The following is a 15,198-nucleotide window of genomic DNA, read 5'->3' on the forward strand; positions in this document are numbered from 1 at the left end:
CCAGTTTGACACAAGTAAGTGTAACAAGCTAGTGTCAACACAGAGGGATGATTGGGTCGTGTTAGGAAACCTATGTGAGACATGTTTGGAGACTTCCTGAAAGCACTGGTAAGAATTTAAAAGGCCAGAATGACCTCAGAATGGACCGGGGAGAATGGAGGGGAGGTGATAACCAGAGAAATACTGTATTGTTTCTGTTAGTGTGACCTTGTGACCTCTGACCCTATTTTTATTCTGTGCCTCCTGCACCCTGAGGAAACATGGATTAGATGGCATAACACTAGGCCTAACTAAAGTCATTACAAAGCTGGCGCTGTGCCAGGTTCTTTTTTTTTTTTTTTTCCAGTTTTGGTTGATTTCAAATTTTGGAAGCAGAGTTCTTTCCTATTTGAATCATGAGAAGAACAGGTAACAACTGAAGAAAGATTATTTGAGGGCTCATTAATGATACTAACTGGTACAAATCAACATCTTGAAACTATGATTTTAAAAAACAAAACAGAACAGCCCTGGCCTCTAGGGGTTGGGGCAGGAATTGACTGGGAAAGGGCATGAGGGAACTTACTGGGATGATGGTAATGTTTTGTATCTCAATAGGGTTTAGATTATATAGATGTATTCATTTGTCAAAACTCAACAAATGTACACTAAAGATCTGTGCATTTGTCATATGTAAAATTTACCTCAAGAGGAAAAAAATGTAAAAAATACTGAACTCTTGTTAATGAGTGCTGAAGTATTTATGAGAAACTGTACCAATGTCTGCAATATACTTTCATCAATAAATACATCAAAAATTGAGATGTACTAATGGGTGGATAAAAGACTAAATGCATGGACAGAGATGTGATAAAACAATAAAAAAATGTTGATACAATCTAGGTGGTAAATACATAGGTGTTCACAATAAAATTATTTCAAGTGTGCTGTATGTTTGAGATTTTTCACAATAAAATGGTGGGGAGAAAAATTAATTCCTTGCATCTAAGAAGGTTTGAAGTCTAAAAGGGACCAGAGAAGGCTAAGACAGTAAGCGTCTATGCCATATTTAAAACCAACAAAGAACCAGAACGGGATAGGAATAGGCGAGATCAGTATGTCAGCTCATATTTTCCCTGCCTCTGACTCCCCAAGCATCCCGCAGCACCCCAGGTTACAGTGATTCTCTAACCTCTTCCTGCTTATCCAGATATTCCATATGTTAGGCAGTCAGTATGAAAACAGATACAGTTGTCCAGTATACAACCTCCCACCACCGCTGCCAACTCATACACACATCATACTACAAAACATAAGCTTAGAAGCTGACACACTTGCCCATATTCCCAGTCTCATCACTGGCTTCCAGGTTGCTGCCTGAGCCTCTTCTGCCCACAGTCAGGCTTGGGATTGGTGCCCCTGTGATGACCAATGGGCTTCTGGGATTACCCAGCCCCTTTCAATTTCAACTCTGGGAAGTTCTAATTATAAGGGTGGAGTTTCTGCTTTGGCTTCTGTGATCACTCTCCCAGTTTGGTGCCTGAGGCCCAGGCTATCACATAAATAGATGATGACTGCTATACCAGAATGACCCCTAGAATAGATAGCTAAAGGAGAGGGCACAAAGGGTCCCTGACTTGGAAGGCATGAGGCTCAAAAAAGGGTTAAGACAGTAGAAGCTACATCTCAAGATGTAGAGCCTGGGTCAAGCCACATAGTTATGCAACAAATATATTTAAGTCCCTACGATGTGCTAGGCACTATGCCAGGTACTGAGTAATCCAGTGGTGAACAAAACAAATATAGTCTCTGACCTCACAGAGCTTACAGTGGTGGGAGAGTTAGTAAATAAACACTAAAAAACAAATACCTATACATATATCTATTAGAATTTATTACAAATACTATGAAAAATAGGGTTCTTTGATAGAATATTAAGGAGATCTACTTTAAACTAAGTGGGGAGAAAATGTCTGTCTGAGGAAATGTCATTTAAGTTGTGACCACATGAAGTATCAGGGAGCAGAGATAGTCAAGACAGAGAGGAGAAGATGTGAAAGTTTCTGAGACAGAGTAATCTTAGAGGAAAGGGAAGAAAGCCTGTTTAAACTGGAGCAGCATAAGTAAGGAGGTATAAGCTCTTAGATAAGGTTTCAGACAAGTGAGCATGAACCAGATCCGTGCACTCCTGATAAATGTGTCAAGGCCTTTGGATTTTATTGAAGTACAACGGGAAACCCTGGGTTCAAGGCAGAGATTCAAATGAAGTCTTCCTGAGTGCCACGTGCCACGTGCCCCAGATATGGCTCCAACTCTGGGTACCAAGTCTTCTGGGATAAGACAAGCTCTTGGAGCTTGTCAGCTCCAAGAAGTCAGGGATTTTTATCTGTATTGCTCACTGCTCTATTCCTATGCCTAAAATAGCAGAAACTTGGTAAACATTTGTTGAATCAACAGTGTGTCTCTAAGAACAACAGGACTTCTATATGATTGCAGATTTTATTTCAATGGCTCTGCTCTCCTTTAAGCAACCATAGTTTCATCATCACAGGCACTTCTTACTGCTTCACAGCAAAGAAAAGCTTAACTTTCTAGCACAAACCCCAAGAGTCAAAAGGTTTTTAAAATAGAAGTCAATTTATTTGGTGTTTTGATTACAAAAGTCTTGTTGAGGGAGGGAGAAAAATGGTTTCATATAGTCTATATAGCAAGTATTAGGAAACTTACAGTTGCAAGTGAGAAAAAAAAGCAAACTGTGAAGGAGTGGCAGGAGAGTGGAACAGTTGGAACACAATGGTTCATGTAAGTAACAGTTCAAGGGTAGATCTCCAGGCATCACTGAACCCAGATGCTCTGGATTGTCCTTAGGATTCTGTCTCTCTCCATCCACACTCCAATTCCCTTTACAGGCTTTGTTCTCAAACAAGCTCTTCCTAAGTGGTCACAAAGATAGCTACTAGTAGCTTCAGGTATACAGACTATGAGTCTAGCAATCCAGCAGAAGAAGAATGCCTCTTTCCCATGGTTCTAGCCAAAGTCTATTGGCTCTGATTGACCTGACTTGGTTTACACATCCATTCCTGAACCAATCACTGTGGCCAAAGGGATATACAACTCTTCATGGCCATGCCTAGATGATGTGCCTACCACTGAATGGAGGAGTAGTCAACCTCACCTGAAACCCAAGTACAGAGAGTGGTCACTCTTCAAAGGAAAACCAAGATGCTAACGCCAGAAGAATGTTAGGGAGACAATTAAAAGGCAATGCAACTACAGAGCGTTAAGAATCACTTCTACATGCAGAGAAAATTAAAGGCAGAGAATGACTAGAATTTGGTGTTTTTTTTAAAGGAACGCACATATTTATATGAGTACAAACCTTCAAATAACAGACAACGCACATAAGCTTTCTGTAATGTTTCCTCAAGTTTTGGCTGAGTGCAAGTTTCAGATGAACACTCCAAGCAATGCATGCACATGAAAAAAACATATCTTTTAATTTATATATGTTTACCCTGACATGTAACAGGAAGGCAGTAACCATTTAGAAGAATTTTATGCATGTCTAAGAAAGTTTTAACTTAATATATTTTTAAATTACGTTGAAAACTGCCACAATGTGGAAAGCTTATTTCAAACTGATAATATACTATTCAGTATAGTATTAAGAATTATTTGTTTTGGACCACTTATTGACTTAATCAAAAATGTATTCAGTTTTGAGCATTTTTATACTTAATAAAAGACTTTAAAAATCTTAAGTAAAATATGGCTGAACCAAATATGAGAATATTGAAAAATGTTAACCTTAATGAGATTAGTGTAATAATAAAATATACCTTGAAACAAACAAAATTCTACACTAATGAAAAGTCATTCTTGAAAGAGAATTCTTGAAAGAGAATGAATGAAACTGAAGAGGGAAAAAAAAGAACTAATTAAGTAGACCAATGAGATCTGCAAAATCAGTAAGCAGCAATCAATATAGAAAAGTATGACAGAAGAAACGTATTACAACTCTGAGTCTTGCAATGCAAGAACTAGGAGAAAAAGTTAAACACACTGTGTAAAACCAATAACCTTCTATTAACAACTATTAAGATTTGCAAGAACAGGGACCTCCCTGGTGGTCCAGTGGTTAAGAATCCGCCTTCCAATGCCCGGGACGCAGGTTCAGTACTTGGTCGGGGAACTAAGATCCCACATGCCGCGGGGCAACTAAGCCCGTGCACTGCAACTATTGAGCCCGCGCACTACAACTACTGAGCTCGCACACAACTACAGAGCCCACGCACTCTGGAGCCCATGTGCCACAACTAGAGAGAAGCCCGCGTGCCGCAACAAAAGATCCTGAGTGCCGCAACTAAGACCCAACGCAGCCAAAACTAAAAAAAAAAAAAAAAAAAGATTTGCAAGAACAGCACACATTTGCAGAACAGCATCTAAATATAGCTGGAAACAATAAAATAAGCTCAACTTCAAGCTTTCATGAGGGCAGACAGGTAAGACTAAGTAATCATTAGTCTTATTCACTGCTATATCTCTAAAGCCTGGAATAGTGCCTGGCACATAGTAGATATTCAATAAATTTTGTTCAGTTGAAGAATGACATACATAATCACTCTATCCAGTTATTTCCATTATTTAAAGTGAACAGTTTGGTGGATCATTTTGTGATCTCAAAATGAAACCAGTTAATCCAATATGTATTTATGTGAATGTAAATCTACAATCATATATACCCAGAAAGATTCTGCCAGTCATATGTTGGGGTATACAGTTTTCAGGCCTGAAAAAGATACAAAAATCCTACTCATTATTTGTATTTTGTAGACTTGCACTGCCACAACCAAGATTCTACCTGGACTGTTAGAATAACAAGTTCTTCGTTGGGTTTCCCCTAGAAGCAAATCCTGAAACAGGGATTGAATGCAACATAGCTTATTTAGAACAGTGACCCTAACAGGGAAATGGGAAGATGACATAGAAAATGAAAGGAAGTCAATACACAGTGTATTATTAAGCCAACTACCCCAGTGGATACTACAGAGAAGCTCTAGAATTATTCCAGCAAAGGGGTGAAGAGCCTGGGAATTTATACGTTTACACCACAGGTCCACTGGGTTAAGGGCCTTCAGCTGAGGGACATTAATTCCCATTCACTTTCAGCCTACCCAAGCATGTGGACAAAATGGATTTTGGCAACCCAAGGCTAGCCCCCCAACAGAGATGTAGTTGCTGGCCCCTGGAAGTCAAGCTGGCTTGTATGGAAGTAGTAATAGAATCTGAGGGGATAAGTTGGAGCACTCACAGCGTCTGCTACACCAGGCAAGTAACAGCAATTGGTATGTAAGCAGAAGAGGCCCTAGAATACAGAGAGGATATGAAAGTAAAATATAACTGTAACTTCTTAGCACTAGGCTAAATAGCCTTTAAAGGCACTATAGTATAGCGGTCACTATATAGCGGCCACTACTGTCTACGCTCAATAAATCACTGTTGTTGATGAGGGAGTGAATAAACGATTTAGGACTCAACTATTCAGAAACAGATACACCAGAATACCACACACAGCCATAAGAGCCCAGTTACACTGAGCTTTGAATATTAATTTATTTTCTAAATTTCATTTTTGACAACCTAGCTAAGAGGGGAGAGCTTTTATGCAGAACTTTTTCTTCCATAAGAGATAGTCACATACTCTGTTTTAGCCATAAAGTATCAAGAATAAAAGAACAGATTAAACCTTACCGATTTTGCCTAATATGAACACAATTATACAGTCAATAAAAAATCTAAAGTAAAAAAGCATCTTGAAAGAAATAAAGTCATTTAACTTCTTGTTCTCCACATATCCTAAATCACCCACATTCATTCTCAAGATCTAATGGCATTTAAAGGCTAAATTTTTAATCCAGATTTCACATCTTATTATGGTCCTACAGCTAAATTTTGTTGCTTTCAGAAATCATTTGCATGCCAGTTCAACATGCTTCAACTGGAGGTGAATTATCAATTCTGATGATATCTTTTTTAAATAAATTAAGCTAGAGACACAGGAAATAACACATTCTTTGTTTTCCCAAGGGGATCAATCTGACATTTATTAAAGTTGATATGAGTCCTTTAGAAAAAGGTAGAAATCAATTCTGAGCAGGAAAGTTAAGGTAAGCAATATTATATGAAATTGAAACCAAAGATGACTCTATTTTTGTTAGTTTAATAACCACCATATGTCAATTCAAATATGCTATTGTTTGTCTTTTAATGAAGATGGTTTATATTGATTAATAAATTTTTGAATTGTATGCATATATGAGGAGGTGTAAAACTTACTCTCACTTATTGATCAAGAATTGCTTAATTTGATCTCGGAATAAAATTGCCCTTCAGGCAGTGAATTGCATCCAGTTTGGATCAGGATAATGACATACTAACCTTAAGCAATTGCCATTTATCGAGGTAACTGGTAGTATTCACTAGAAAAGTTAAAGAAATTTAGAGATTTAAAACTCTAACATAAACTGAATGACAATATTTGCTGTTTTTCATCCTCCCAAAATTACCAATTTCTATTTAATGGCGTACAGTATAACAATATTACATTCGATGCATTCATTATAGTATGACCACATTCCTAAACATCCTTGAGGATTCATTCCTGAGGATTAACTGACCTTTCACTCTTTAAAATATTTCACTCTCCTTAAATTTCAACTTCAATTTCTTCTCTCTGAAACCAAAGAATCTCACCACACCAGCCCCAAATTTAAGCATAATTGGCCTTAAATCAGTAGTAAATGATCAGATAAGAAAAGAAAGAGAATACTATTAGGAAAATCATTGTGATGCAATCCTAAAGTATAATTATCTCATTAAATAAATGAATAGAAAAGACTTCTTCTTCCAGGGAAGGCCCATATTCTTCAGACAAATAAGATTACAATTAATCATTTGTCTTAAGGGGTCCCATTATGCCCCAAAGAAATCTAATTATCTGATAGCTCAACAAAAGCCTAGAACTGTATTGTCCAGCAGCTACAATGAGTAATATAGAATCTAGCTCAAGAGCACAATAGAAGCCTAGAATTAGTAATCTAACTCTATGCTTTCAGGCAAATAGGCTTTGGTGATTCTACAAAGACCCTCGAGGACCCATTAAAATAAGATGCCTTGGGCTTCTCTGGTGGCGCAGTGGTTGGGAGTCCGCCTGCCGATGCAGGGGGCGCGGGTTCATGCCCCGGGCCGGGAGGGTCCCGCGTGCCGCGGAGCGGCTGGGCCCGTGAGCCATGGCCGCTGAGCCTGCGCGTCCGGAGCCTGTGCTCCACAACAAGAGAGGCCACGGCAGTGAGAGGCCCGCGTACCGCAAAAAAAAAAAAAAAAAAAAAGATGCCTTCCTATCGTTACAAAGCTAGTTGTTGTCTTTTTAAATAGTGCTCAGGTTGATAAAATGATATTATAGGACACTAGTGAGTTCATCACAACAAGACCAGTTTCTTTAAATACATCACCCCTCTCAAGCCTCCTTTTGTTAATCTACTGTAATTGTCCCCCGCTTGACTAGACTCCCTTTCTCCAGCCCCTTCCTCGGAAGGACTAGCATACATTACTGGCTTTTTAGTTCATATGGTCACTAGTGGTTTTGGCTAGGAGGAATCAAAAGCCTAATCATCCCTTGAGTGAATCACTAAAACCGAGTCACTGAATTTGCAAAACCAGAGATTACGTAATAGTCAAGATCAAGGTATCCTCACCAAGGTGAATTTTTGTCCCATGGACCCTAACTGGAAACAGTCTTCAACTTTAGTTAAAAGAAATGTACTAGAAATCAGAACAGAATCACTACCATTAACTTTCTTCTTTTAAACAACAGGGAAATAGGCCCAAGATTAAAATGTTATCAATAATTTTTAGTTCAAAATGAATTATTAAAATTATTTTATTAAAATATATGCTGCTGCCTGTATGTGACCTTAACGGCTCTCAACTCCTACTGGGCTGTGAAATAGAAACTCGGGCTGCCTCAGCCACATCTTAGACCTACTGGATCAGAATCTCCAGAAGTAAACTCATTGACTGATCTGGAGGCTGTGACTAACTTTTATTGTCACAACATGTCATCTTTTTCTATGCCTTTATACAATATTTCATTCATATTAACATTTTTGAACACCACATATTTTCTAGGCACTGTACTATATAGTTTCACACACAATTTAGAATACATTAAGATTTAGAGATGGAATGACATTTTATATTTAACAACATCGATATGATTCACATCCCTATTAACAACAGAAACAAAGTATTTTAATATTGATAGGAATACAGCATAACTCATTTAACTCAATACTGACAGTATGGCTAGTCAGACTTCAAATATTAAAGACTTACCAGATTACTTCTTTATTTAACAATTCAAGCTAACACTACCAGCATGGGTTTAATAATCCATGCAAAAATTTCTGCACTTCAGGTAGATTCCATTAAAGAACAGTTGTCAAAATTCCACTTCCTGAATGTCTTCTAATACTTCTAATATTTCTTCAAATATCTGAGCACTAAATACTGAAGATCAAACTAAAACACCTTTGGGGTATGATATTCTGTTTAGACTACTTCCCTTACCTTTCTGAATGCCTCTGGGCATAACTGAAATACCCTGTTACTTTTCCTGTACCATGTGTTAAAGTTTAAGTGCATTACATAATTGAATTAACAATTTTTAGAAGATTAATTAGCATCCAGAACAGATGGCAAACAGAACTTTTCATTAATACTTTAATCTTGATAGTACCAGTTTCCCCCTCAGAACACTCTGAATTCCCAGAAATGGCTTCTAAATACGGAGGCTCTATTTACTTAATGGAGCTTTGCACCCCTGAAAGGAGCTCTGTAGGGTGCTGGGGAACTCAGGAAAATGTGAAACGGGCTGCTTATGAATAAGAATGCAAACTAGGCCCTCTCAGCCTTGCAGGTTTCAAGCGCTATATATTCCTTACCCTGATAGCAACTTCAGCAGAGTGGAGTGGTTTGTTTGTTGAAATAATGAATAGTAGATGGCATCCACTTTAGTGGAAAGTTTTAATTTGTGATTCCCTGAGGCTGTGTGAAATGAAACACCCTTATTTATTCCCATAAATGAAGCCAAATTGCTTCTGGAATTTCTTCTGAAAAAGACCATCTAGGAACACTGATTTGACATATTAGCCTGTGAAATAAAACATTTAATGAATGTACTTTTGTAGTGAAGAGCACTATTTCTATGAAGATTATTGAAGTATGTTCTTATCTGATTAAGTTTCTACTTTAAAAAACTGATGCTGAGGGGCTTCCCTGGTAGTGCAGTGGTTGAGAATCTGCCTGCCAATGCAGGGGAGACGGGTTCGAGCTCTGGTCTGGGAGGATCCCACGTGCCGCAGAGCAACTGGGCCCGTGAGCCACAATTACTGAGCCTGCGCGTCTGGAGCCTGTGCTCCACAACAAGAGAGGCCACGGCAGTGAGAGGCCCATGCGCCGCGATGAAGAGTGGCTCCCGCTCTCCGCAACTGGAGAGAGCCCTCGCACAGAAACGAAGACCCAACACAGCCAAAAATAATAAATAAATAAATAAATAAATTTTTAAAAAGCTGATGCTGAGGTACATCAGGATGTTTAAGCTTGCCTCAGAAATTCAGAAAACAAAAATGTCTATCTTGATTTTACATCTGTTTTAGTTGAAATATCAGTTACTACTGAAAGCAATCATTAGTGCCCCAATAACACCTTATTATTAAATTTTAATAAACAAACAATTCAAATGGATTAAACAGTAGTGAGTGTTGGGAAAGAAGAACTAAAGTTTACCCTTGCAAAATACAGAAAGAGAAATACCTTAAACATTAGTAATTTTAAGATTGAAGAGAGATTTAAATTGACCAAGAGAACAAAAGCACCTTCAAAATTCTTAAATACTTAAGAATTCTCCATGATGAATAATTTGGTGTGCTGCTTTTATATCAATTTAGCTATTTATTAAATCTTCCCTCAGTGGTATTACAGGAAATATTAGGTTAACCTATTCCTTTCCTGAAACGACTAAACAGCATTTACTTAGGAATGCAGATACTCATTTAGGTTTTAGAAGATTATTAAGTGTCTACGTTTCAGGTGCTGTTCTAAAGCCTGAGGAGACAGTGGTGAACACAATGCTTACTATCGATCCCTGTCTCAGTGGAACTAACATCCAATGGGTAGGAGTGGGGAGGGGGTGGGAGGACAGAAAATAAACAAGACAACAAATAAGTAAATAAGATAATGTCAGGTAGGTAAAGGAATAGAAATAAAATAAAACTGAGTAATGGATAAAAAGTAAAGGGGTGGGGAGCTGAGTGCAGGTGATTGAGCTGAGACCTAAGTGATAAGAGACATCTATGGGAAATCTGAGAAATTGCAAATGCAAGTTGGAAACATCTACATGTAGACCACTAGCACACAGGAATAGAAACGTAACATATATAAAAACAGGCCTTCTTCTAACATTTGTGGAGTCCAGGGCAAGAATACAAATAGAGGCTCATATACCATATGTCAAAATATTTATAACTTCTAACTCAAGATAACTGGTAAAGGCAACAAATTCCATCCTCCTACGTACCTTCACAAGAATGTGGTGGTATGAGCTCCTAACCTACCCCACCCCCTCCTATTCTGGACTCAATTGTATACTGCAAGGAACCTTACACCCTCACATGTGGACAACCCAACCTACCCATCTGAGCCCATTCACAGATCCTTCCCACAAAGAGATACGCCTTGGCTAACCTTCAGGAGGCAAGACCCAAATCCAATAGACATTCCTGAGTTTTTCTCATGTTTAGCTTGACAGTATGCAATGCTGAAACACCCTTTTATCTTGATTTCCACAACATCATAACTTTTAGTTTTCCACAAATTTTTTTGGCAGTTCCTCTGCCTCCACCCATGCCTTAAACATTTTATCCCTTCAGGCTCTGTTTTAATTCCTATTCTTTCTCACTTTACACATCTTCCCTAGGTGATCTCATTCATTTCCATGACCTAAATTATCATCAGCAGGCCAGTATCTATTTCTCTAGCACTGTCTTTTTCCCTAAGACTAGCTGCCTACTTGATAATTACACTTGGAACTCTCACAGGCACCTCGAGCTCAGTGTCTTAAACTGCTCTTTACTCTCTTCTCCCCCAACCTTGTTCCAGTCTTCCCTGCTTCTGAAAATAGCACCCTTCCCATCTGAGTTGCACGAGTAAGAAATCTGGAAATCACCCCTTACACTGCCCTTTCCTTTGTCTCCTTCCCCCACATACCACCAATTCTGTTTGCTCAGTATCTCTCATATCCATTTATCCATAACCCCTATGGCCGCTGTCTACATTGTTCAAACCACTATTACTTCTGTTACTACCACAAGAGCCTCCTCAAACTTTTTCATGTAATGGCACAGGTTGAAAATGATAATATTGTAAGATACTCTGGAATAAACTGGAAAAGATTTTAAAGAATCTATTTGGGCTTAACTTAAAAAAAAAACATTGCTTTTCTCACACTGTAATTTTGAAAAATAAATATAAAGCATTATAATGTTAAACATTGGAATTTTATAAATATCAAATATATTTTTCAAAATTTTAAGAGAATTTTTATAAGTTTTCCTTCATAAATATAACTTTTTAATATAAGCTTTTATAATTGAAATGCCTACTATCAATCCTTACCAAGACTTTTTAAAGATGAACTCTTCAAATTCCTGATAGGCATTATCTAAGAGAACTTATGTTCATAAAAGGAAATGAAAAAAGTGTTTAAATATTTTTACAACATTTTAAAATTTACAAGTTGAAATCATATTTTAAAACTCTAATAGCTCTTCCTGTTATTTAAATAGCAAATATAGTGTTCAAATTCCTTCCAATAACATGAATGGATTTTGAAACCAGCTGAACTTTTTCATATCAAGTATTTCAAAAACAATGATGGAAATTTTATCTGCAGGACACACGGGCACCATCAAATCAGTTGCCTTGCAGCTAGCACAGTTGGACAGGAACAAAAAAGAACATCAGCTGCAAACAGAAATGTCAGCTATGTGTCATGTCAGATAATGCCTTGGAGCTGCACCTCTACCCCACCTTTCCAAGCCCTCTCTGACCAGCCACACTGCAGGCACCTGGAACAAAAACCCTCCCAGCAGCCCCATGGACTGTGAAAGACCTAGAATGAAGATGTGCGGAGTAGAAAATACAGAATAAACCCAAATATCAAAGAAATGCAGGAATTTGGGGAGCCACTCTCCATTCAGCCACTCACCGAATTGCTAAGGGGTTGGCTATCTTCTGCGTACTGCAGTTTTGAATATAATGAAGCAGAAAACTATTTCTGAACTTCCTGGAAAGAATAATATTTGACTGGGGTGGGCTAGCTTGGTTCTGGAACAGGCAGTAAAGACACATTTTCTAAGAATAGAGCTCAACCTGAATAGACATGAATAATGAACATTTGTTGGTTGCATTCCCAGCAACCATTCCCTGCTTTGCCCCTCTTAAAAGTCTCTAGATTTTTCTTCTGGTTAGCAGCTCCTCCTTCTCAAAGCTCACGACTCTTTGAGTCCTGGATCTAGGATAAACAAGACATTCACAATCTTAAACGCCTGTCCCCATTCTTCACTCAAGGGTACAGTTGCCAAGGGCTTAAAGTTCCCTGCTCTTCTGAAACGGCTACCAAAAGAGATGCTCTCTGTCACTGTACTGGACAACGTGACCTCATATGAAAAATGAAACTGCTAGAGCATGCATTCTTAATGGGGGTGATATCATTTCCCAGGGGGTGAAAACTGGGGAGAGAAAACTTACTCTCTTTAGGTATAAAGCATAAATATGCATACCGTACATAAACATATACACAATATATATGTGGTATTAAAATGCTGGGGGGCCATGAAAAAAAGTCTTAAAAGGCTCCTTAGGGGATCAATAATGGGAAAAAAAAAGTTGACAAACTCTGTTCTAGAGCAATGGCAAATACCACAAAAAGCAGAAGACAATAATGGAAACTAAATTATTGATGTTATCATTGTTTATGAAACAAATGACACCTGAAGCCTGTTCTAGCTCTTAGCTTCCCACTTAACTAAGCCAATAAATCCTCTTTATTGTTTAAGCAATGTTACCTTGAGTTTCCTGTTACTCATCACAAAAGTCCTATTAACAGATAAAATATGGAACCCTTTCTCTGAGGTATTATATTGACACGTGGCAGTGCAACAGAATATTAAAATGAAACTATTTTAGTCTGCTTCTGCTAAGCCTCCATGAAATTAGGTGTCAGATACCTTCATATCCCAAATGAGCAAAGTAAGATGAGAATCCCACTTACAACACACAAAGAGATGGTGAGAAATGGATTTCAAAACTCTTTGCCCTCATCCCCTGGGTACTATAAAAGGGTTAAAACTGAAGACAGAGTTGAAGGTTAGAGAGTAGTTATTAGGACACTGACATGAGGATGGGTGGTGGAGAGTCCTCAAACTGGGAGGAAATTCAAGGAGACCAGTTAAATAGCTTGATGTGTATCTCTGGAAATTTGTGGAGATGCAATTGACTAGTGACTGAAGTTGACATGAAATTGTGAGGTTCAAGCTTCCACCTGTAACTCATGAAAGTTAAAGAAGTTAAAAGGAATACAAAGTCAAAATTGAGGTAAACTGAGACAAATTCTCCTCCCTCATTTCTCTGGATTCAAACTACATTGCTTAGGATTCTTTGATTGCAAGTGACAAAAATATAGGTTGAATCAGCTTAAATGAAAAACGGTAATTTATTGGCTCATGAAGTCAAAGCATAGAATGGGAGGGGAAGATTGGACCTTGGGGATGACTAGAGCCAGAGACATAAGCAGGGCTGAGAGCTGGGACTTTATTATCAGAAGCTAGTGAAGAGGTGCCAGATAGGGAGGGAGGGAGGGAGGAAGAAAATCTGCAAGCAAATAGGACAAGAATTGATTTTCGATTACTATCAATATCAGAAGTCCAAATCGGTGCATAAAACACAGAAGGAGAAGTACAGTATTGGGGTAGATGTTCAAGATCATGTAGGAAATTCACTTTGAAATGCATCCAACAAAATAAGACAGATGTATGAGTGGATGGATAGACAGATACATGATAAAACAGGTATAATAAAATGTTAATGATAGCATCTTGGTGGTAAGTATATAGGTGTTTACTGTAAAATTCTTTCAACTTTTCTGTATGTTTGATGTTTTTCTTAACAAAATTTGGGGGGAAAAAATCAAGCATAACAGCATCATGGCTGTAGTGATTAGTCCCTTATCAGCAGGATTCTAGTCCTAAACTGAAGGTATAGAAAACAGATCTTGCACTCCAGGGAAAGTGAGGACTGGCAAAACCTATTCATTCAGCTAGAACATATAACAAATATTTCTTGAATTCCAAATATTTCTTGAATTCCCACTTGGTAGCATCCATTGTATTAAGCTCAACGTGTTAAAAAGAGAAATTAGATATGACCTGCAGAGTGAAAGGACAAGGTTAAGAGGTGACCGTCCTAGTTTGGGAATTTGAGTAAAAAAATGACAGGTAAAAATGGTTATCCCACTGATTTAATATGCTTCTATTTGGTTACTAGTGCACTAAGCATCACTTCACATGTAGAAATAAAGCTCTGATTTCTCACTTGGACAACTGAGTAGATGATAGGATCCTTCTTGGAGACACAAAATGCACACGGAAGAATGTATCTGTGGTGGATAATAACTTCTGAATTCGCTTTTGGAATCTTGAAGTTTGGGTGCTTACGTTACATCTAAATAGAGATGTCCAATAGGTCCGGAATTCAGGAAAAATTTTAACAGTGGGAGAAATTGGGAGTTATCATCATAAAAGTGGTCAAGACCCTGGGTAAGATCATCCAGAGATTGTGCTGTGAGAAGAAATTATTCTTTCTTTCATTCTCTTACCCGTTCACCAAACTACCATTGAGTGTTACTAAAACTACAAAAAATGACAGAATGTTTTCCAGGAGTTCATACTTCTTAATTGCCAAATTCAATGACCTATTTGCAATCCCAAATGAGTTAAACTTACTTCTGTACAGCATTTATTTGGCTGGCTATTCCTTAACTGAAAAGCTCTCCTACAGTGATATTCCGATCACCATTCCCCCACTTTTTTGCCTGTTCCTTTT

At 38.0% G+C, this 15,198-nt stretch overlaps 1 long non-coding RNA gene across 3 annotated transcripts in view; it reads right to left on the reverse strand.

The window, feature by feature from the left end:
- The window catches only part of LOC137204726 (uncharacterized), a 42,423-nt gene that overhangs the window by 26,402 nt on the left and 823 nt on the right, over positions 1–15,198 (reverse strand). The gene's annotated exons all lie outside the window — the stretch shown is intronic.

Source organism: Pseudorca crassidens, chromosome 13, assembly GCF_039906515.1.
Source record: "Pseudorca crassidens isolate mPseCra1 chromosome 13, mPseCra1.hap1, whole genome shotgun sequence".
In the NCBI taxonomy this organism is placed as follows: domain Eukaryota; kingdom Metazoa; phylum Chordata; class Mammalia; order Artiodactyla; family Delphinidae; genus Pseudorca; species Pseudorca crassidens.